The following is a 15,696-nucleotide window of genomic DNA, read 5'->3' as shown; positions in this document are numbered from 1 at the left end:
TGAGATACTCTAACCACCCCATCTGGCACCAAAAATCATTCCACGGTCAAAATCACTTAGATTACTTTTCTTCCCCACTCTGATGTTTGGTCTGAACAACAACCGAACCTTTTAACCATGTCTGTATTTTTTTTATGTATTGAATTGCTGCCACATGATTGGCTCATTGTCATGGTCTTGTCCATGAAGTGCGCATTCCGGTACACGGCCAGCTGTCCCTTGTTTTGGTTGAGTTAATCATAGGCACCTGATTCCCATCTTGGGGCTTGGAATATAAATAGCCTTGGGGTTGATTGTGGGTGGCTGGACTGTCTGTACCTCTCTTTGTCTTTCCCCCCCCCCCTTGCCTGACTCTCTGCCTGGATGCCTCGCCTGACTCTCTGCCTGCTCACCTATCCTGGATACCCCGCCTGTATACCCTGCCAGTATCGCTGAAGTTTTACTGCCAGAGCAAGACTGAAGCCTTGGCAGGTCAAGATAAGGAACTGTCTTTTGTTGTGTGGAATTGTCTCTCTGTGTCCACACCTTCGCTAGGTAGGTCTGGCCATTTGCTGCTACCTAGTGTTGGGAACTGTCTCTGTGTCCTCGCCTTCGCTAGGTGGGTCTAGCCTTTTGCCGCCACCTTGTGTTGATATCTGTCTCTTCATGTTCAGCGTTCTGTGTATGAGTCCCGGCCCTATGTCCTGTTCCCTAGGAGGGGTCCCGGCTCTGTGTTCCGTGCACCTGTCTCTTCTAGTCCAAGGCTCCGTGCTCCTGAAGGCCCTCATCCAGTCCGTGCCTAGTCCAGTCCTATCCGAGTCCTGTCCATGTGCCTTTACCTGTCCATTGTGTCTCGCCTGATCCAGGAGTTCCTCACCCAAGCCATGTCCAGTCCTGTAGCCTCATCTTTTCCTCGCCTAGTTCTGGAGTCTGAACCCGTGTCAAGTCCCAGGTCCTTGCCCAGTCTCTGGCTCAGAGTCCATACCCAAGCTTTGAAGTACCCTAGACTCAAGACCAAGACCCTGGCCTCAAGCCTCAAGACCAAGACCCCGGCCCCAAGCCTCTAGACCCCAGCCTGCAGCCCCAAGCCTCTAGACCCCAGCCATGTCCTGTCCTGTGGTCATGTCATGTCCTTGCCTGGTTCTGGGGCCTGAGCCTGAGGCAAGACCCAGGTTCTGGGTCCTTGTCCAGTCTCTAGCTCAGAGCCCAAGCCCAGGCTCCTAGTGCATAGTTCCCTGTCCGAGTTCCCTGTCTTGTCCATGTCCTAGCCCAAGTCCGCATTCTTGTTCCTGCTCCTTGTCTGTATCCTGTCACGCCCCTATTCTATTCAAGTCCTGTTCCTTGTACTTCAGTGTCTGTTCCTTGCATTTGGGTCCATTCCCCACGCCCCCCATTGTAACACTCGTTTGTTATTTACATTAATGAGACAGGTACAGGTGTACCTAATAAAATGGCCACTGAGTTAAAGTTTGAATATATAAAACCCACTGTCAAAATTAATCTACTTTAATAATTGTGACACAGGAAGGGTGTCAAACTAGCGTGACATAAACCTGGAATTCTCGATGCAGTAATACTAGGCATGTTATGCAGAATTGGGTAGAAATTGGTTTGTACTGTTTAAGACGCGCAAAAAAAAAATGCTCTTCTTCCACTCTCATCATTTTGGCATTGTCGTAATTTTAATATATATCCACAAGGCAAACCCAATGATTATAAGGGATCCCTCACTAATCCCTAAAGACGTTGCTGAACAGACTCTGATCTGTCAGGTGATAAAAAGAGCAAAGTATTTGCATCCCAACACTGATAGAGATTCTGACACACAATGTTAAGCCTACAGTACTGTATATGACCGAGACAATTTCCTTTGCTATGTGAAGTTGACTTGATGAATTATAAATACCACCACATCATGGGTGTAGCTGCAAGATCAAGGTGTGTAAAATAAAAGGGTTAGAGTGACTTCTGAACAAATCCTTTGAAATTTGAGTCCAGTACCACGAGCAATCCAATTCACATAACATGCAATTGGACAAATAAATCATCTTCTACTTCCTGGGCTAAAGTATAATGTAATTTAGAAAGTTGCCCTTCAAATAATACTTCCTTTTTTACAACAGAAAAACAAAAATTGCTGGTAGATTTCTTAGTGAATATTAGCTTCTCACTTGAATTTTTTTGCAAAAGAATTTCATGGTACTTGCGACTTTAAGGCCAATTGGTTGTGATTATTTTTGATACCCCATATCAGCTTCCTCCCACTTAAAGTTCAAAGTTCAAAATTCAATGTAAATTTATTATCAATCTATGTGCTGCATATGTCATTATCTTGCAGGCGTTCACAGGAAACAAAGAAATACAATAGAATCATTGAAATACTTCACATAGGGCCAGCTGGTGGTGCAACGACATCGGTGCTGGGCCCGGGAGCGGAGGTTCCTGGGTTCGAAACTAGTCGGGTCCACTCCCAGGTATGCTTTCCATCCGTGCCTGGTTGAGTGTCGAGATCGCAACTCGACCTCGTAAAACAAAGGGGAAATACTGTGAAAATGTATGTGTGAGAGGTGGCGTGTCACACAGTCTCTCTCTCTCTCGCTCCGCGCCTTGTAAAAGCCATGAAAAAGACATCATCACGGACGCACGGACGGACATGTGGGCGCACACATACAGACGCGCACAGACGCAGATGCACATGCGCAGACTTACACGCAGGCAGGCACACGCAAAATAAAAAGAAATACTACACACAACGACTGACAAACAACCAATGTACAAAAACCCCAAAAATATTGAAAATTTGAAATTAAACAAAGAAGTGCTGGAAATGCGAAATAATTGAGGCAGTATTTGTAGAGAAAGAGGGAAAATAGTTAATGAATAGATTCTCATGAAAGATAAATGTCCTGAGACATTAACTTTATTTCACTGTACACAGATACAATCTGATCTGCTGTGCTTCCAGCAAACTGCTTCTGTCTACAGATATACCATGGCAAGCATTCTGACCGGTCTGGTATGGAGACACCAATACAGGGGATTGTAAGAGGCCCCAGGGTGTTGTAAACTCACCCAGTTCCATCGTAGGCACAACCCTCTCCACATTTGGGGACATCTTCCAAGGGTGGTGCTTCAAGTAGCAGCATCCATCATTAAGGACCTTCACTATCCAGGACATGCCCTCTTCTCACTGCTATCATCAGGAAGGAGGTACAGGAGCTTGAGCATCCACCAACATTCCCTCTCATTTTTTTTACAACTGTACGGACCAGCCATTGCTCTGAGCAGGAAAATTATTACATGGCCTGATTTCTGGGTGGCACTTTAATTTTTTTTGTAATATGCATACTATGAATATTTAGAATGAAAGTTGAAAAATTACAGGCTTTTGATTTTATTTATTAATTGAAGTCTGTAATGGATTATAGTACAGTAGAGAAATTATTCAACTTTTGTAAAGTTTTTCTCATCTGTCTTTATTACAAATCCATTGACAATAAAAACTATCCGGATTAATTTCGCATCCAGATGACAGATATATCTTAATCCTCATGAGATCATCTGTTTATGGATTTAGATTTGATTGAATTCATAAGACAGAATCTAAGTTCGCCATCAGCACTAGAAGCTTGAAAGATTCCAACAATGACAAGAAGAATTGACAGCTCAATGAGTCAGCAGTTTATTAACAAAGAGCTACCAACTTCCATTCTGTGTTTATTGTTACAATCTGTAACAGAGTTATAACTTGAAACACTGCCAAGTTAAATACATTGAAGCTCTAACATGTTTCAAAGGATTGTGGTATGCTTATTATTTAGAAAATTTATAGATTGTGTTTATTGACACGTAATTAATTATAGTTTATTTCACAATGATGTGACAATGATTTCAAAATTATATTAATATTATATAAAACAAATTCCAGCTGCTTGGAAACAAAGGCTATGTGTGCAGGAGCAGTTCAGTTACTGCTTGGCTTCACACCAGTGGAACTTAGAGGGAACAGTGAGACCCACACTCTGTGTTTTAGGAACAGCTTCCTCCCTTCAACCATCAGGTTTCCGAACGGTCACTGAACCCATGAACACTACCTCATGATTTCTCTTTTGCATTACTTATTTCCACTGTGACTTACAGACCATAAGACCGTAAGACACAGGAGCAGAATTAGTCCATTCGGCCACTGAGTCTACTCAACCATTTCATTATGGCTGATCCATTTCCCTCATCATCCTATTGTCCTGCCTTCTCCACATAATTTTTTATGCCTATCAGCCTCCGCCTTAATTGCACCCAATGACTTGGCTTCCACAGCCACCTGTGACAATGAACTCTACACATTCACCACCTTCTGGCTAAAGAAATTCCTCCTCATCGCAGTTCTAAATCGACGCCTGTCTATTCCGAGGCTGTGTCCTTTGGACCTGGTCTCCCCCACCAAAGGCAACATCCTCTCCTCATCAGCTATCTAGGCCTTTCAGTATTCAATAGGTTTCAATGAGATCTCCCCGCATACTTCTAAATCCCAGTGAGTAAAGTCCCAAAGCCATCAATCGCTCCGCAGGCAATAAACCTTTTAGTCCCAGAAGCATTCTCGTGAACCTCCTCAGAGCCCTCTGAGTGTTAGCACAGCCACTCTAAAATAAGGGGCCCAAAACTGCTCACAATACACCTAATGAGGCCTCACCAGTGCCTTATAAAGCCTCAACATTACACCCTTGCCTTTATATTCTAGTCCTCTCAAAATGAATGCTAACATTACATTTGCCGTCCTCATAACTGACTCAACCTGCAAATTAACCTTTAGGGAACCCTGCATGAGGACTCCCAAATCCTTTTTCACCTCAGGTTTTTGAATTTTCTCCCCATTTAGAAGATAGTCTATGCTTTTATTTCTTCTACCATAGTGCATGACCATACACTTCCTGACACTATATTCCATCTGCTACTTCTTTGCCAGTTCTGCTAATCTGTCTAAGTCCTTCTACAGCCTTGCTGCTTCCTCAACACTACCTGTGTCTCCACCTGTCTTCATATTGTCTGCAAACTTGGCCACAAAGCCATCAATTCCATTATCCAAATCAATGACATGCAACATAAAAAGAAGTGGTCCGGACATCAAACCCTGCAGAATACCACTAGTCACCGCAGCCACTCAGAAATGGCTCCCTTTATTCCCACTTTTTGCCTGCTGCTAACCAGCCAATAGTCTATACATGCTTCTATCTTTCTTGTAATACTATGTTTTATGCAACCTCATGTGCAGCAGCTTATCAAAGGCCTGAAAATCCAAGTACACAACATCCACTGATTCTCCTTTGTCTATCCTGCCTGTTATTTCCTCGAAGAATACCAACAGATTTGTCAGGCAAGATTTCCCCTTAGGGAAAATCATGATGACTTTGGCCTGTTTTATCATGTGCCTCCAAGTACCCCAAAACCACATCCTTAACAATCGACTCCAACATCTTCCCAATCACTGAGGTCAGGCAAACTGGCTCATACTTTCTATTCTTCTGCCTTCCTACTTTCTTGAGAATGGAGTGTCATTTGCAGTTTTGCAAACCATTGGAATCATGACAGAATCTAATGATTCTGGAAGGATCATTACTAATGCCTCCACAATCTCTGAAGGTTGATGCAAAATACTTATTCAGTTCATCTGCCATTTCCTTGTCTCCCAATACTAGCCTCCCTTGTATCATTCTCCTGTAGACCAATATCTACTCTCGCCTCTCTTTACTCTTTTTCACCAGAAAAAACTTCTGGTATTCTTTTTGATATTGTTGACTAGTGGGGGGGGGGGGAGATATGAACATTGTAGTTCATATTACCCTCCCCCCCCCCCCGCGCTAACCTTCTGGCTATTTTAATTGCCTTCTGTTGGTTTTAAAAATGTTCCCAATCCTCTGACTTCATGCTAATTTTTGCTCTATTATATGCCCTCTCTTTTGTTTTTAAGTTGGCTTTGACTTCCTTTGTCAGCCACAGTTGCTTCATCGTGCCTTTAGAATACTTGTTTGGGATGTATCTATCTTGCTCCTTCTGAACTGCTCCCAGCAACTCCAGCCATTGCTGCTCTGCTGTCATCCCTTCCATTCAACTTAGGCCAGTTCCTCTCTCATGGCTCTGTAATTCCCTTTACGTACTCCACTGTACTGCTGATACATCAGACTTTCACTACAAAATCTCTCTCTTGGGATCCAGCACCAACCTAATTTTCCCAATCTACTTGTATATCGAAATCCCCTTTGGCTATTGTAGCATTGGTTCCTTAAGGTAGTTATAGCCGGGGGTGGTAATGGGACAAGCTCCAACTACCTATTAAATGCTCCCAGTGGCGTGTGCCTTTAATAGCCTCTGACAACCAAGTCCAGCTCCTGGTCTTCATGTGTGGCTTTGCTACTAAGCCCGGCAAAACTGATTCTATTGACAGGAGAAGAGGCAAAGGCAGTTTACCGTCACCTTCAGACAGATGGGACTCGTCAGCTGTGGTTGGCAGCTCATCTAGGAGAAGCAAAACTCTGATCTCAAACCTCCGCTGCCTTGCGGCTATACCAACTCATGGGGAAAGATTCTGGAGTAAACCCCAAGGGAAGGTTCTGGAGCTGGAGTTCCTAAATCATTCCTATATTGAGTCCAATGCTGACTGGCAACTTCTGCGATGTGGTTGTTACCAAACTGTATCGGTCTCTGCCGTTCCTTAGGGTTCATCAGATGCATGGAGAGGGGGAGTTTGCTGCATGGGCAACAGCTTGCTCTCCATATTTTACTGCCTAGGTTTGCGTACCTGGACAACTAGGACAGAACATCCTTGGCCAACCCTGACCAACGGAGGCCTCGCTCATATTGTCACATTGCCCTTTTGACAATTTTGACTACTTCTTTCTCCCATTGTAATTTGCAGCCCATATCCTGGCCTGTATTTAACTTTCATCAGGGTCTTTTTTTACCTTTGCAGTTTCTTAAATCTACCTACAAGGATTCTACATCTTCCGATCCTATATCACCTCTTTCTAAGGATTTGATTCCATTTTTTACTAACAGAGTCACATCACCCCCTCTGCCTTCCTACCTTTCCTTTTGATACAAAGTGTATCCTTTGACGTTAGGATCTCAACCATGATCTTCTTCTAGCCACAACTCAGTGATGTCTGTCAAACTCTAACTGCGCTACAGGATCATCTATTTTATTCCGTACATTCAAAGATAAAACCTTATTCCTGTATCCAACACCCTTTTCAATTTTGTCCCTCTTTTACACTGCGACTCCTCCCACCGACTACAATCTTGCTCTATCATTTGCCTGTCCTTCTGGACAGTCTCACTACACACTGCGCCTGCTTATAGACCAACAGCCCCATCACTCCAGTTGTCATACCCCTGCTAAATTTGTTTAAACACTCCCCAGTAGCTCTAGTAAACTTGCTTGCAAGGCTATTGGTCCCCCTTGGGTTCAGGCGTATCCTTTCCTTTTTGTACATTTCATACCTTTCCTAGAAGAGATCTCAATGATCCAAAAATCTGAAACCCTGCCCCCTCCCCCAGTTTCTTTACTACACATTCACCTGTTCCTATTCTTACTATCAATGGCACATGGCATAGGCAGAAATACAGAGACTAATACCCTAGAGGTCCAGCTTCTTATCTTTCTACCCAGTCAGTGGGACTCCCCCACAGAAGGCCACCCCCGTCAATGCTATCCAAAATGGCATACTATTATTGAGGGGAATGGCCACAGGGGAACTCTGCACTGGTTGCCTATTTTCCATTCTCTCTCCTGACACTCACCTACTTTTCTGCCTCCCACAACTTGGGGGTGACTACCTCCCTGTAAATCCTGTCTGTCGTCTTCTCAGGTTCCCGTGTCAGCCGAAGGTCATCGAGTGGCAGTTCCAGTTCCCTAACTCGTTCTCTGAGGAGCCCCAGTTCAAAGCACCCAGTGCTGATGTGGTTATCTGACAGGCTGGAGGACTCCCAGAATTCCCACATCTCACACACAGAACACAACATGGCTCCAGGAGTTATTCTCACTGTACTATGTGCTAACAGATGAACAATAAAGAACAAAGAAACTTACCAGGTACTTAGGTCAACCAAGGTTGTTTTTGCCAAAGCCTCACCACTCTAACACTGGCCCACTCACATAATGGCTGCTCTGCTTGTCCCTGCCTTATTTTTAATTGCCTTTGCCAATGCATGAGGCCTCCTACGCCGATTTGACTGCGACTGCACCTTATCGTAATATTCTTACCACGGTAGAGCAGTGTTTAGTGCAACGCTATTACAACTGGGGTGCCGGAGTTCAGAATTCAATTCCAATGTCATCTTTAAGTTATTTGGATGCCCTCCCTGTGAATGAGTGAGTTCCCACCAATGCTCAGGTTTCCTCTCACAGTCCAAAAGATGTACTAGTTAGTAGATTAATTGATCAATGTAAACTGGTGTGTGCTTAAGTTAAGGTTAAATAAGTGCGCTGCTGGGCTCATTTGGCCAGAAGAGGCTGTTCCATACTGTATCTCTAAATAAATCAATAATTTGTTATGCCTGCACTGTACTGCTGCGAAAAAGAAACAACTAATTTCACAACTTATGTCGGTGAAAATAAACCTGATTCTAATTCTATGGCAACCTAACCTCATTCAACCCACTCTAACTGGATTTCCTTCTAACCAACACACACAAAATGCTGGAGGCCAGGCAGCAGCTATGGAAAAGAATACAGTCAATGTTTCAGGCTGAGACCCTTCTGCAGGACTGTTTGTGTGTGTTGCTTGGATTTTCAGCATCTGCAGATTGTCTCTTGTCTGTGGTTACTACACTGCAAAGTCTCTTCCAGCAGTGCTTACCCTGAAGAATTTTAAATCTTCCCTTCGATGGGAGTTCAGTGAAACCCTCTCTCACTGCTCCCCCTCTGTGATCTCTGTGGCCCTCTAACTCTTCAACCACGTGCTCACCCAGTCCCGCTACCACAGCCATATATTCTCTCTGGGAAGATATTTTCGCCAGCAGCCGTGTACCACATGGTTTCCAGAGCCCTGCCAAAGGGTCTCGGCTTGAAACATTGACTGTATTCTTTTCCACAGATGCTGCCTGGCTTGCTGAGTTCCTCTAGCATTTTGTCTGTGTCTGTTTGGATTTCCAGCATCTGCAGATTTTCTCTTGTTTGTGATTGGATTTCCTCCTCTTCCTGTTTTCCTTTATAAATCCATCCAACTTTTCCTAAGGGGCACCACTGCTATTTACCTCAGCCATCTTGCAAGTTCCACAAAGCCATTCCTTACAACTGCCAATTTTTTCAACTTGATGGTACAAATTTATTCATAAAAGAATTAATTGACCATGGGTGAACAGTTGTAATTTGCTTTAATATTAAACTCTGTTTTCCTTTTAAAAATATCTGCAGACCTGCAAAATTCCATTGGTTTCTAAATGAGTTTCAGGCTGAAGTGTGAGGTGGTTCATTTTGGTAGGTCAAATATGATGGCAGAATATAGTATTAATGGTAAGACTCTTGGCAGTGCGGAGGATCAGAGGGATCTTGGGGTGCAAGACATTAGGACACTCAAAGCAGCTGCACAGGTTGACTCTGTAGTTAAGAAGGCATACGGTGAATTGGCCTTCATCAATCATGGGATTGTGTTTAAGAGCCAAGAGGTAATGTTGCAGCTATATAGGACCCTGGCCAGACCCCACTTGGAGTCCTGTGCCCAGTTCTAGTCGCCTCACTACAGGAAGGATGTGGAAACCATAGAAAGGGTGCAGAGGAGATTTACAAGGATGTTGCCTGGATTGGGGAGCATGCCTTATGAGAATAGGTTGAGTGAACTCGGCCTTTTCTCCTTGGAGCGACGGAGGATGAGAGGTGACCTGATAGAGGTGTATAAGATGATGAGAGGCATTGATCATGTGGATAGTCAGAGGTTTTTTCCCAGGGCTGAAATGGCTAGCACGAGAGGGCACAGTTTTAAGGTGCTTGGAAGTAGGTACAAAGGAGATGTCGGGTTAAGTTTTTTATGCAGAGAGTGGTGATTGCGTGGCATGTGCTGCCGGTGACGGTGGTGGAGAGACTCCTGGACAGGTACATGGAGCTTAGAAAAATAGAAGGGTATGGGTAACCCTGGGTAATTTCTCAGGTAAGGACAAGTTTGGCATAGCTTTGTGGGCTGAAGGGCCTGTATTGTGCTGTAGGTTTTCTATGTTTCTATGTTAACCTCACTCTATCTGCCCTCCCTTTAGTTCCTCCTTCCTATGGATTATTTAGATTCTTCTTATAGGGTGCAATGTAATTTGCTTTATATCTTACACTGTAGATATTTTAAAACAGCATTGATTTCTCCTTCCAGTAATTTTTTTTGTTCTCCCCATTTCCCCTTCTCCTATTCTCCAGTCTGGTCTCCTACCACTTCTCCTCATCTGCCTATCATCTCCCTCTGATGCCCCTTCTTTCCATTTCTCCTATGGTCCCCTCTCCTCCCCTATCAGATTCTTTCCTCTCCAGCCCTTTACCTTTCCCTCCCACCTGCCTTCATCTATCATCATCTAGCTAGTCCTCCTCCCTCACCCCATCTTTCTTTCTGGCATCTTCCCCCTTTCTTCCCAGTCTGGAAGAAAGTTCTCAGCCCAAAACATTGACTGTTTATTCATTTTCATGGATGCTGCCTGATTTGCTGAGTTCCTCCAGCAATTTGTGTGTGTTACTTTGGATTTCCAGCATCTGCAGAATCTCTTATGTTTATGATTTACCGTTCTCTGTGCTAGTTAGTACACAACAGACTAAAGATTATCCAGACCCAGAGTTCTTTAGAATTATACAGCATGGAAACAGGACCTTTGGCCCAACTCATCCAGACTGTCTAAGTTGCTTTCCTGAGCTGGTCTTGTTTGTCTGCATTTGGCCCACATCTCACTAAACATTTCCTATCTACGAACTTCTCCAAATGCCTTTTAAGTATTGTAATTGTACCCATCTATACCATCCTCTAAGCAGCTCATTCCATATACCCATCATCATCTGTATGAAAATCTTGCCCATCAGATCCCCTTTACATCTTTCCCTTCTCGTCTGAAACGTAAGCCCTCTAGGTATTTTTTTTGCAGTGGGCAATTAACCAACCAACCTGCATACCTTTGGGCTCTGGGATGGAACCAGGACACCTGGAGGAAGCCTAGATGATCAAAGGAAGAATGTGAAAAAGTCACACAGACAACACACTTGGTCAGGATTGAACCTGTGCCCCTGGCATTGCGAGTCAGCAGTTCTGCCAGCTGAGCCACTGTGCCACTTCACATGATGCCTTCAGTTCAACACACAAGAGGAGGGGCCTAATACTTGACATCTGCAAACCCACTATCAACCTGTTCCCATGCTGCTCCCCAATGAGGATCATGGCAAGACCTTGTGAAAAGAGGATCACCTCTCATGTTTTGGAAGCAATGTTTTGGTGGGCTCTCAGGTGTCTGTAGAGACCCATTTGGGATCCACGTATTTGGGTGCAATGTGGGCAAGGGTAAGTGGCAGCTGTTGTTATGTCATTACCTCCAGTTAAACTTTGTCTTTTTGTGTGATTCCCCCTAGCTGTCAGTTTGAGGTTTTGCATTGCCATGTGCTCTTGTCCCCACCCCTGCTCTACTCCGACCCCTGTATTACTGTGTACTCCATCTCTCATCTGCTTCCCATTATTACCTGTATTGCTGCCACCTAGGTCTCATTGTGCTCCACCTATCATCTGCCCCTCTGTTTATTGCTCGGTGTATTTCAGTCCTGTGTTTTCACCTGTTTGTTGCTAGATTGTGACAGTGAGTTTTCCTGAGCCTTTCCAGCATTTGTGTCTGAACTCTGTCTGTCTCCTGATTCTGGTTTTTGGATTTCTCTGGATGTTTTGATCCATGCCTGAACTTTGATGCTGACTTTGTTTTCACCTCAGGTTTGTACTCTGCCTATCTGAATATTGACTCTCCTTGTTCCCTTGTTCTGGTTTTTGGATTTCTCTGGATGTTTTGATCTCTGCCTGATCTTTGACGCTGACTTTGTTTGCACCTTGGGATTTGTTATTCAATTAATATCGCTGTGTGCACAGTACTGGGTCTGTGATTGGATCCCTGCTCCAGCGTCCTGACAGGTTAGTGCTTGGGTCTTTTGGATGTTCAGTGTCTCCTTTCGTAGCTGCCGCTTGTTCTCTGCAGCACAATGAAGGTAGCTCTTATGCAGCTCCCTCTTGAACAGATTTTGTCCAAGTGTATCCATTGAGTGTAATGTTTTCCCAGCTTTTTGATGTAATTTGAATTTCAGGCTTGTTTTTGATGTTACCTTTGGAACTTTTCCTTTGCCCACCAGGGGCTTGCTGACCTTTCTTCAACTAGGAGTCAAGGATCTGTCTAGAGGAGAAGTGAGTTAGACATCCGCTTGACCGATCGACTGGAGTAGGTATTACTTTATCATGGTGGAGATGCTCATGTTGGGTTTATGCACATTCATGATAAACATGTGTAGTATGAACATTGCACCTCCACCACTTAGTCAGCCATTCTCCTGTCTGGCAGCAGTGTGTGTCACTTACAGGTTGCATTGCCACAATGGGACACCACAGTAGCGTAGTGGTTATCATGATGCTCTAGTAGCTCAGGGCGTTCTGGAGTTTGGAGATCAATTCCAGCGCTGTGTGTAAGGAGCTTGTATGTACTTCCCATGAATGAGTGGGTTTCCTCCCACAGTCCAAAACATATCAGTTAGTAGTCATTGTGATTAGGACAGTGTTAAATAGGTGGGTTATTGGGCCAAAAGGGACCTGTTCCACATTCTATCTCTAAATAAAATAAATAAACTCACCATTCAATCTTTGGCAATATCTCCAGCAACTTTTGTGCATTTACAAGGGACTACAATGCACAGGAAGCATCGTGACACTTGCAGGCTGACCCCAGCTGGTGAAAGTTCAAAGTACATTTATTATCAAAGTATGTTTAAATTATACAACCTTGAGATTTGCCTTCTTACAGGCAGCCACAAAACAAGAAACCCAAAAGAACTCAAGAGTAACAAGCGCACAATGCACCAAGAGAGAAAAAAGAACACAAATCGTGCAAACAGTTAAAGTAAGCAACAGCATTCAGAAAGAAAGTGAGTCCATAGACATGAAACCCAGAGCAGCCAAGGTAGGCCCACAGCCTCGCCCTCAGTTCATCACGTAGTGGAACAAACCGTTGCAGGGCTCGCAGAAACAAAGACAGGAGCAACCGGAGCAGGCCAGTAAACATCACAGAGCAGAGAGCGGAGCTGGCCTGACACTTGACTCTGGTCCCGACACCCTGCCTCCTCAATCCATCTGGCCTGCTGTTTAAATCATCCAAACCTCTTTGACACAAACGACACGTTTCACTTCATGTTTTGATGTAAATGTGACAAATAAAGCTAACCTTTAAGTAGGAATGTCCCAGGGTGGAAGAGGTTCTTATTTATGCTGATTGCCATCAGGAAGGAAGTACAGGAGCTTTGGGTCCTTCACCACCAGATTCAGGAACAGTTATTACCCTTCAACAATCAGGGTCCAGAACCAGTGTGGATAACTTCACTCACCTCAGCACCGAACTAATCACTAAACACAACATAAGAAATAAGAGTTGGAGTAGACAATCTGTCCCGTTGAGCCTGCTCTGCCATTCAATAAGATCGTGGCTGATCTGGCCATGGACTCATTTTCACTTACCTGCCTTTTCCCCATAATCCTTAATTCCTCTATGTATTCACTTTCAGTGATTCTACAATTCATGTTCTCATTATTACTTATTTACTTTTTGCATTTCCACAGTTTGTTTTCTTTTGCACATTGGTTGTTGGATTTGTGTGTAGTTTTTCATTGATTCTATTGTATCTTTGTTCTACTGTAAATGCCTGCAAGAACACGAATCTCAGGGTAGTGTATGGTGACATATACACACTTTGATAATAAATTTGTTTTGACTTTGACAGAGCAGACAGAGCCTACAGTTTTCATGATGGGCTGAGTTCCATTCACAACTCTCTACAATGCCTTGGACATCCAGGTGGATTGCTTGCCATCGTACATCTATAGATGTTCATGATGGTCAATGGGGACATGGCAAATTTCCCTAGCCTCCTGAGAAAGTAGACACTGGCGTGCTTTCTTGGCCATGTTGTCTATGTGGTTGGACCAAGTCAAGCTATTGATGTTTGAGTGCAAGCCACAATCCAGATACTTAAGGAGAAAATTTAGACTGATGGTCCAGTGCAGGCTGAAAGTAGCACACATACCAGAAGTGTCTTCTGTCAAGTCCAGCATCAAGCCAAGTTCTAAATGTCATCTCAAGTGAAACTGAAAGTTCTGTGGGAACTCAATAGTTCAAGCAAGCACCAAAGGAAAGGAATAAACAATCGATATTTTGAGCCAAGATGAAGGGTCTTAGCTCAAAATGTCAGTTCTTTATTCTTCCCCAAAGTTCATTGTAAACTATCTCCTGATTAGGCTAAGATTAAATCAGGGGATTGCCGGATGGCATAGCCGTAGAGGGCCAGCAGGGCCTATTCAAAGCCGTATCTTAATTAAAAAAAACTTGTTGCTCTGGATGTCCAGCATCTGCAAAATATCTTGTGTTTTTTTTTAATTACTGTGGTGCTATTTTGAAGTAGAATATTAAGTGACATCCCAAACAGCATTTATCTTCAAACACCATTTCAAGCCAATCGTTTGGTAATTGTCCTATTGCAGTTTGTAAACTTGTTACATGATTACAAACTGTTTTTGAAATATCCTTGGGCCATGAAAGTTAAAAGTCAAGCCTTTCCAGTTTACTCTCAACAAATGTGGGGAATTGTCTGAACATTTCTGTTCAGAAAGAAAAAAATACCCCTGATGAGCGGATAAAAATCCAACTGAATTCTTCAATCAATGACTCAATGCACATCTGCTTTTACCATAGTAAGAATTTAAGACATAGATTGCTTTGTTTTATAGCACATTGGCTGAAGCACAACATCTTAAAATCTAATTTTCTGTATTATAACCAAATTCTGAAGCAATCTTATGGAATAATGAGAGACAAGAGATTCTGCAGATGCAGGGAATCTGGAATAACACACACAAAACGCTGGAGGAACTCAGCGGCTCAAGCAGCATCTAGGGATGGAAGTGAGCTAGCAGCATTACAGCTGAGATCCTTCATCAGGACCAGAAAGAAAGAAGACAAGCCAGAACCAAAGGGTGGGATGAGGGAGAGAAGCACAAACTGTGGGTGATAAGTGAATCTCGGTGAAAGGGGGACAGTAGATTGGTGGGAGAGGTGGGAGGTAGGAAAGAGGTGACAGATGAAAGAGGCAAAGTGCTAAAAAGGATAGAATCTGATCAGAAAAGAAGGTAGACCATGGAATAAAAAAATAGGAGGTGGGGAACAAGAGGGAAGAATCTGTGGGTGATGGGTACGTCTTGAGAGCAGGGGAGGGGATAATGGAATCGAGGAATATGAGAGAAAATATAATCCCTATAGCTTAGTCTATCGAGCTGTGAGGTTAAGGAGGGTAGTCTAAATAGATTTCTCAGAAGTCTTGCTTTAATTGCAAAATATCACTCATTTTTCTCTGTCAGACAGCTGTTGGTTTAAGCTTTGAGGCATGAGCACCTAATTCAGTCTGGCACTTCTGAACAGCTCTGAAGACAGCATACGTTAAGGATTCTGTCTGTTATGGCGGATGTGTTAATT

This window comes from Mobula hypostoma, chromosome 5, assembly GCF_963921235.1.
Source record: "Mobula hypostoma chromosome 5, sMobHyp1.1, whole genome shotgun sequence".
Lineage (NCBI taxonomy): Eukaryota > Metazoa > Chordata > Chondrichthyes > Myliobatiformes > Myliobatidae > Mobula > Mobula hypostoma.
The sequence above is the reverse complement of the archived record's forward strand: the minus strand, read 5'-3'. Positions refer to the sequence as shown.